Source organism: Neolamprologus brichardi, chromosome 7, assembly GCF_056152115.1.
Source record: "Neolamprologus brichardi isolate AB-2024 chromosome 7, ASM5615211v1, whole genome shotgun sequence".
Taxonomy (NCBI): domain Eukaryota; kingdom Metazoa; phylum Chordata; class Actinopteri; order Cichliformes; family Cichlidae; genus Neolamprologus; species Neolamprologus brichardi.
In genome coordinates, this window is record NC_142110.1 from 38,866,249 (window position 1) to 38,875,946 (window position 9,698).

Here is a 9,698-nt window from a genome sequence, read left to right on the forward strand (position 1 = left end):
GGTGATCTTTTTTCAGTGTGTTTATTGAATAAAGCTCTGTGTTCATTCATCAGAGCAACAAACCTTGAGTACTAAACAAAGATTTGGATACCCATATCCTAGCAAAATGTGGTAAGAAAAAACTGTGGCAAAATTTGAAATTGAATTGAGGACAATGAATGCAAACAGCATTAGTTGTTAACAATAGTTATTTAATCAAAGTCTGCAAATGTTGCAATTTGAAAAATCAGTTTACAGACTTTGGTTAAAGTTATGAAGAATTGTAAATGCTTTGGGGTTGACTTGTGGAAAACTATATTGTATTTAAATAACTTCAGTAAATCATATCATCTTTCAGCAAATACCTCCAAATGCTATAATATGCCAGAAGAACAACCCAAAACGTATCCGTTTGTATGTGTAAAAAGCATTAGCAGCATCTGTATTACAGTGTGAGTATTAATATCATTTTGTAGTAAATAGTTCTGTGAAATACATGAAATGGTTGACATTTTCACATGTTTGGACAAATGCTTGATACTCATTAAGTTATACATATAGATAATGACAATAAACAACAACAACAAAAACAACACACCTGGCTGAAATAGTAATAAAAAAAACTGAACTAATTTAACATCCCTGCGCCTTTGAAGAAACATTAAGCCTGTGAGGTCCGGCACCTACAGTTTATGTCCATATCCCTGTTGCTTTGCTGTCTAAGGGCAGCTTGCAGTCATTGATTGAGCATTGAAATTTGCATTATGTCAAAGGCTGCCTCAAGATAATAATAGGACATATTTCCAAAAGTTGAAATTGAACCAGAAATTGACCTTTCAACACAATAATAAGATGAGTAACAAATCAACCAAGGCTTGGCTCCAAGGAGTAAATTGATTGTTTTGAAAAGGCCATATCAAAATAAGCCAATATTTAAATCCCAGTTAAATGTTATTTCAGTGGTATAATCAAGAGAACCCTTAAATATCTTGCAGAAGAAATTGCATGCAATTGGGAATTTTCAAGGAAGAGACTTCAGTCAATCAATCGCGAGCACTGTGATGTCACTGTCACTGTTCCCTCAAACCTATTGGGTTCCTAGTTTGACACAGCCAGCTAGATTGGGTCTTCCTGTCCTTGCATGGGTTTACTTCAGGTACCCGCCTTCCTCCCACACTCTAAAGTGAATCTGGTGTTTCTAAACTGGCCATAGGTGTTTCTCTGTATTCCCCCTGTGATATTCCCAGCCTGCTAGGGTTTGCCCCTCCTTTCACCCTGTGATAGTTGGCGTGGGCTCCAAACTATCATGTTTAAATGATTTTGCTTGACACTGGATCAAACAATTGGTCACATAAACAAAAAAGCTGGTTTGCAATTGATGTACTTTCTTTTAAGATGACTGTTTATGGTAATAGTGCTTAGTGTTTGCATACCTCATAACCTCCATTTATAGCATTTATTATGGTATATGACAGTGTCCTATCTGTTAAGACACACATGTATTTATTTATTATTATTTTTATCTTTTTTGTTCTTTTTAGTGCCATTGTTCAAGATACAGGCTAAGGTGAATGGCAATCAGATGTTGCTGTCCTTGGTGCTGAATTTGCAAGCTACTCAATGCACAGCTAAACAAAAAAACAAATTGTGTTGTCTCTTGTTCCAGTGCTGCTGACTGACAGAGGATGCAAACAATATAATGTACAAGTATACTGAAATGGGAGAATAGAGAGTAACTTTTTTATGCTAAAATATGAATGTTGATATAGAGATTTATGTTATGGAAGGCACCAAGATTGCAGGGTGCGAAAGACTGACATCAATACAAAGAAAAGAAAAGTATGAAGGTTCTTATCTTATTCTGTTGTTAGTCATGCAGGTAAACAAACTGACCTTTTTTAAGCACTCTCTCCTAAATATAATGGACTGAATATTCATCTACACTGCTTAACACATAGACTATATAGTAAATCATGTCTTTTTATATTATGATACAAATATTACACACATGCACACATAGATACAAATGCTCTCTCTTTCGCTCACACACACACACACACACACACACACACTTGATATGGCTCTGCTTAGTTTGGCAGGGCCTTCGTCACTGTGAAAGACCTCTTGTCTCTGGGCACCAGTAGAAATGACTGCCCTTTCATTAATCTCCCTGTCCACAGTGCAGACCTCCCCTAATTACAGCCATTGTTTACCTTTGCGCTGGCACGCCCATTGAATTATTGATGGCTGCCCTGCCCCAGTCAGTTTAAAGGCCTCTCCAATAGGCACACAGCAGCCAATAGACTGCCAACACATACCTAGTGTGTCCTGTATGACAGCTCACTGAATTATTATGCTAATAGTAATTTGCTTTTTTATTTATATATTTACACTGTAATCTCGGGCGTAGAAAGGCACGCCATCAGTGCATGATTTGCTATAGAGGTGCTTACTGATGTGATACATCCTAATTTTGTGTTATTAGTGGATCTTCAGTTTTGTTATATTATTTTTGCAGATTTGTTTTAAAATAAACATTGTTATCAAATCCAATTCTTCAAGGTTATATTTTTAAAAATGTACTGAATAAACAAATGACCCTTGGAATTATTCACATCAAATGGCTACCACTGGCGGTCATCCTTAGTGCTTATTACATGAATTGAACTGCTTCAGAAGTATAATACAAGTCACATCCAATTTGCGAAACCTGCCTTCAGTGGCCCATTATAACCTTCTAATGGCATGCATATATTAAATCCCTCTATCTCCACTGCAAATAAAAAAAGCAACTGAGACCAAACCAAATCCATGAATGATTACCCCCAACAATAAGTAAATCTGCAGAACTAAAATTCAATTTTCAGCAATCCCACAGTCCTAGTGCTAGACGCCATTCAAAGCTCATGAGGATTTGGACTTAAGGCGACTTAGAGGTGATTTATTCAGTAACCCAAATGGCTATGCTAGGAAGGGAATAAACGCTCAGGCCTTTACATAGAGAACCTGTCTCTGTGTCATGACTTACTGTAGCTAGACTCTGCATGACAAGGTAGGGTGCCGACTTGTATCAGATTGCTTGGGATTTTGTTCCCCTGTGTATTTGCAGTGTTCACACCCCTTCATGTCACACAGTTCTCTCACACTGCTGGCTGTAAAAGAACAAAACGACAAATCCTAAATGTCAGAGTCATTTCAGACATATCTGACGTGGCTGTTTAGTGCAATTATGCTTTTGTTCTGTTCTATAATAGAATCAAACTCTGTGAACTAACTCACTGGGCAATGACATCCTTTGGTCATTAATTTTGTTAATTACTTAATTATTATTATTTTCTGAACATCAAAATATTGTATCAAAACAAGAGTGATGAAATTGGATAAGACTGTCAATTGCATTTTAGGTCACTGTTTGCATGGGAGGGTTCGTGAGGATGTGCACTTTTTAAATGAGGAACCTTTGGCAGGTCACCAATGTTTTAATACAGTTTAAAAGTGCTGTTTGAAGGCTTGGCTGTAAAGGCAAGGTTAAAACTTGGTTTATGGTTACTGTAGGTTCAGGGAAGACTGTTTTATGAGAAAAAAGAACGTCCTCACTAATATAGTCTAATGTGTGTGTGCTCAACATGATTTTTTTTAGGACATTCTATATTTAACTACACACTGTACTGTAACAGTTAGATATTCACTGAGAGCACAGACCAGAATAACAATATAAAAAATCTGCAGTTGTAAAACAAATGAATGTATAAAAGCTCTTGGCTGCTAGAATTTTTTTTTTTTTTTTTTTTGCAAAAGCAACCCAGTCTTAAAATAAACATAACATGTAAGACACATATCCACCCAATCTCCCATTGAAGTAGGCTACATGTGTTTTTCTTTTGTCTGTTTTTTAAAGAAAGAAAGAAAATAAGTATAACTTTCTGAACTATTGGAAGTGTTAAAAGCCTTGAAAATAAATGAAGTGAGTAGCATAATACCACTTTTCATAAAGGTTGATAGCTGCGACAGGTTCCCTTTCCTGGATTGTTTTCAGTCAAATGAGTTTGATCATTAATAAAATTTAAGGTTAAAATATGTAAAAATGGTGCACATAGATATATGGGATAGAAGCCGTGACCAGGATTTATTTTCATAAAGCTCATGTCTGTCAGGAAGAGTCATTTTACATTATATTTTTGTTGTCCAGCACATACAGTGGCAAACAGGGTGGGTATGCTGCATGTGCTGTATACATTTCAGCCAACAAGAATATTTATAATATTAAATTGACTCACTCAGAATTAGAGTTTAGGTTTAGGTGCATTTTTTAGAGTCTGTGTAGATGCAGTATATCTGGTTGTCTATTTCTGTTCACATGCATACAATATTTCTGTTCCCAAAAAAACACATTTTCTCATTTCTTCTTCTTCATATTCACAAGAAGACAAAAAAATGGGTGGGTGCAGAATTGTTGTTATTACCATAGGAATCAGAATCACATTTAATCCGGTGTATTTAAAGGTTATTTTTAATATATCTATATTTATTCATGAATCTAATCAAAAACTGTTTCAAATGTGAAATGTTTCCTCACATAAACTTTTTGCTCTTGTAAGTCAGAATGTATAAATGTATAAACACTAAAAAACTGAAAAAAATGAGGTTCATAGAAGCAGCTTGTTACATTACACATTAAAAAATATTACTTTTTCTCATTTCCTTGGCAAAACATGGAACAAAAGGGTGGAAATGTATTATTGGTACTTTCTTTGTGATTTTAATTTAATTCAGAAGACAGAAGGAACAATGACATGGGAATATATTGTGGTTTTATGATCTATGCATATCTCACTTTGAAATAAATGTGTTTGAAGTCAGCTGAAAGATCACTTTCTGCTGACTTTTATTATAAAATATATATTGTGTTTTTCAACATTCGTGGCTCCCATACATATTTATCTATCTTAGATATGCAAATTTCTAAGAGTAAATTCTGGTTATAGGGTCTTTTCTTGAATATCAGTAGTGAGATGCTAAGATGGGAGGTAGATCCTGTCATATTAGTTTTCGCAGGTGCTTTGCAACACTCTGTCACTCCAGTGAGAATGGTAAGCAAGCAACCACAGGCTCATGATGATGGTCATTTTAGCGTCAGCCAATGGGTGAGGCAGAAGGGATGAAGAATAACAAGAACAATAAATGGAAAGGCTTGTCGAGTAGCATTAAAGTGTCACTTTCACAATGTGAATCACCACATCATTGAGAGGTCTAGAACCTGTTTCAGGAGAGCCACAACATCTCTTTTATAGGTGAAACACCACAAGGACCATGTACACCTACAACTACCTCAATATAAAAACAGAAGACCAGGGAAATGACAACTTCATACAGATTAAACTGTTTTTTGTTTTTTTGTTTTTTTGCTTTGTTCAGGAAAGCAAAATTCTAAAATGTCAAAACAACCTGTGTTCAGTGTCCAAATGTTTGACTGAAAACACATGTTTATGCCAGCCAGAGAGAAGTGAAGTGGAAAGATAATAATGCTAGCTTGATAAAATGTATTTCTTAAGTGTCACTCTTAGAATGTCAATCATCATCACACCAGGGCTTCAAGTGGCCATTTCAGGATGGTTACATCACGGATGGTTTAACACTACAATTTTTATGATGAGTTCTGCACTCATTATGTCTTTTTTTCCCTCTTCATCTTCTTTCTCACGTCCCTCAATTAGCCACCATTGAACTAAATTTTTACCTCGGCTGTATGGCTTTGTACGCCATTCTCAAACACTGCATTAATAATAATCAATAACAAATATCTAATTATTGTTATCATTTGTTTTTTGAAGATTATGACTTTTGTAAATATTACAATTTTGCATTCATAGCTAAATTACAATATCGGTTTCTGGTAATTATTGCTGTGGCGACAGAAATTGTGCAACTATTGAAAAAACGCCAGCTGGACTCGTCAAGCATGAGCTTGGCAGTTTCCGTTCCTGGTGACAAAAAATACATTTTGCAGTCAAACCTTGCAATATTTATTTTTTTTTTTTTTTGCCATAGTAGGTCAAGTCATCGATTTTAGAAACATTTCCATGATTCTAAAATCATGGAAATGTTTTATAATTATTTTGACAAAGGGGGTAGAAGAAAACATGGAGATCAACTCAATTTCTGCTCTATTGTCATTGTTGTTACCTGGCAACAGCCAACTTGGACAAACCACATGCCCAATGAAGATGGATGACATACCTGCTTTTCACAAGTGAAAGCAAATTTTCTCTACTGCTATAGTCCTTTTTCCTCAAGTGGCTTCTGTCATCAAACAGTTCATTTTACACTGACAGGATAATTTAGTGTTTTATAAATCATTTGATGTTATTAAAAAAAAGCAACAAAGCTGAAGGGTTGTGCAGTCTGGCCCCATGACTCTATGGGAAAGAATCAGTTTTAAATTGCATTAACAGTCCTGGCAGACTGGCAGAACCCAAATTGATGATATATTTCACATCTGCATATAGTAAAAAGAAAAATTGCATGTCATCACAGACTGTGCTAGTATGACAAGGGAGAGCAACAAAAAACAATTCAGTTGCCTGCCTAATCTAGTTTTTGTGGCTATTCGTTTTGTTTTGCATTGAAATGTGTTCAATCATTAAACTGTTTGTTTGTTTATTTGTTTGTTTTTAAGTGCACATATATGTAATTTAAAATTACTTAAAGATAGTATATGATTTTAAACTGGCAGGCTTGTTAATAGTGACTCATTAGTTTCTTGCTTTACTCATGTACTTGATGATTGATCAAGTGAGTCTGTGAGCCAAAGCTCAGATAACTCCAGGGTTATTTTCCCAGACTTGACAAAGCACCGTCCAAACTACAAAAGACAATATATACATTTCATTCTGTACATTCCCTTTGCTTTCAGGGTTTGTAACTAATGTCAACTTAAAAACTGCTACCACACACAAACACACACACAAAACTGTAAACTATATGTAAATAAAAGGAACTGTAATAGAATTCGATGTTGTTCTGCCACTACAGCATGTGCGACTTTTGTCTGAGCCAGAAGTAGGAGTTGTAGTTAAATAAGAGAGGAAATAAAAGCCAAATTGACCTTTTTCAGATTATTTTGGATGAGAAACACCATGTGAACATTTCCCAGTTAAAAGAAACTGCATGGAGCACCCTGAAACATCAAAGCCCAAATATCTGTCAAAAATTACACCTACATTAATTGCTACTGGCTTTGCTTTGGCAGATAAATATTTGTGCCAAATCAATTATATGGTGTTGGTGGATCTTCAAAAGGAACTTTTTTTTTAATTTGGTTTCATATAGTTGCCAAAAACTCATGACCTCCATTACTTTTTTATCTAAAGAGCAGTTGCAGGGCTTGCACGAGCTTTGAGGTTTTATAGGGATGCGTAGCTGTGTTGTTAGCATAATAATGAAAATTGATAATATAGTGGTGAAAACCCAAGTTCAACCACTGACACTGAGGTCTAAAACTGAACCATCGAGTACTCCTGGCAGACCTGGAAAGAAACTGCAAGTTAAGGAGTGAACTGCAATCTTGAAACAATCCAAATCAGAAAAAGGACTACGTAAATACATTTACATGTATGATTAGGTAAAGAAAGGGAGAAAAGAAAGTTTTGTTAAAGTATTTCTTCTGTATGTCAAAAGAAAAAAAATAACAATATTTCACCTGGCTTCCTGTGGTTTGTCTCTCTCTCTCTCTTTTTTTTTGCAGTCCTTTGATAATAAGTTGTATTTAGCACAGACCTGTCTGCATTGTATTAATTAGAATTTTCTCCAAGGTTTTGTAGTTTGCCTGCATTCCTGTAAAAACAAACCAAACATCATTAACTAGATTAAAAAGAAAGAAAAATAGATCTAGATACAGTTCGTTTAGTTTATGATGTATTCTCTTTTGTCAGAACAAATAAAAAACTGATGATGGCTGGCAAATGATGCACTAAAAAGAAAAATAAGCTACCACACTACAACAGACAACTACAACACTCTACAATTTAAATTATTCTATGCAAACTCAAAGAACTAGGGAAAACAACATTCAGGCAAGACCTCAGGTGCAGGCAATCCAGCACATAACAGCAGGGTGCAAGATGCTAGCATGCAGGGCATACATGAAACGTCATAACCAAGTGGCAAGCATAGTATACAGGAACATCTGTGCTGAATATGGCCTGGAAGTTCAAATTGGGACATGCCCCCATGGCCAACCATTTTTCTGCTAACTTTTTTGTGTTTTTTGGTGAATTAATAATACTGAAAACTCCTTATTGTGAAATGTATTTTATTTTAAAGAAGAGGAGTAAAAAGCCAAGGGATTTCATGATCAGAAGTCAATAAAAAGTCAGTTTAGTAGCTATGGAGGTTTGGATTTTCCTTAATGAACTGTTAATTCTTTTATTATAAGTTTGTGGTCTGGAGAGTAGTTTATTATAATATTTTGACAGAATGTCATTTTTGTTTTTAATTCTCCTCCCTTGAATTTTCTGAATAAATACATTTTCTTTAGCCTTTTGTACAGTCTTACTTATATCCCATAAATGGGAATTTTTTCCCAGTCTGTGACAAGACTAGACTTCAAGCATTTTTTAAAGCTGACCATCCCTATCTTTCATCAAATTCCTGCATTCATCATTCAGCAAGGGCAGAGTATTTCCATTTCTTTTTTACGTATTCCTCCTCCTAATGAATGACGGCACCAGTTCATTAATTTTTGCAAGAAATAAATCACACCCACTGTCTGTGTGCCCATTTGTAATCTCTTCACTCCAATCAGTCCCTCCTAGAGTTTTGCTGCTGGCTCTTTGGGACATGGTACATTATTCAATGTTATTCTATACATTGTTCTAGTAGGCTATTGTATCAATTAAAACAGTCAGTGATCTGTTTGAATTAATTATATTCTTTACATTCCAGTTAATATTAAAGTCACCCATAATGATTACTTTGTCATTTAAATCACAGTGGTTAAACGTTTGTTTTTAGTAGTCAAAAAAATCATGAAGGTTTATGATATATGCAATATAAAATAAAGTAAAATATTTCATTAGAAATATTTGACCAGATATTTAATATTTTACTAGAAAGGGTGATGGTCGTTGGGTGTTCTTGAAGGACACGTGATAGATTTGCTGGCTTTCCCTGGCCAAGTAGACATTTAGTTTTACAAAACTGTCTTACTGACAGCAAGATTATCATAGCAATGAGTAATATCATAACACAGTTTCACAGGGTAAAGTGAGACATAGATTTAGGTGGCTGAGAAAGCCTAGATGATAAAGACACCACACAGACAGTACCTGCCAGACGTGTATGAGCAGGTAGCCCTCTTGCATCCTTTTATCTGGCACCAGATTCTAGCATCTGAAATTCCTGTGTCTTCTCCTGTGCTACCTTGATATATTTATTGTCAGTGTGCTAAATAGAGCTCCAGCCCATAAAAACAAAAGCAAATGGTTGATCGAGTCGAACCCTTATTGTTTCCAATTGAATACAATTAACCTGGCCCAGAAAAATAAGCTCTCACCTAAATCTTGTTTTCTTTCTTTTTCAGTTGGTAGGTGTGGTGAGAACTACAACCACCATCATGTAGAGAGTTCCCCAAAGGTTGATTCTGTCCGTCTGGACGTAGCTTCATCTGGACGTAGTTCCAGATGAACAGAAACAACCTTTGGGGATTTACTTACTTTGAT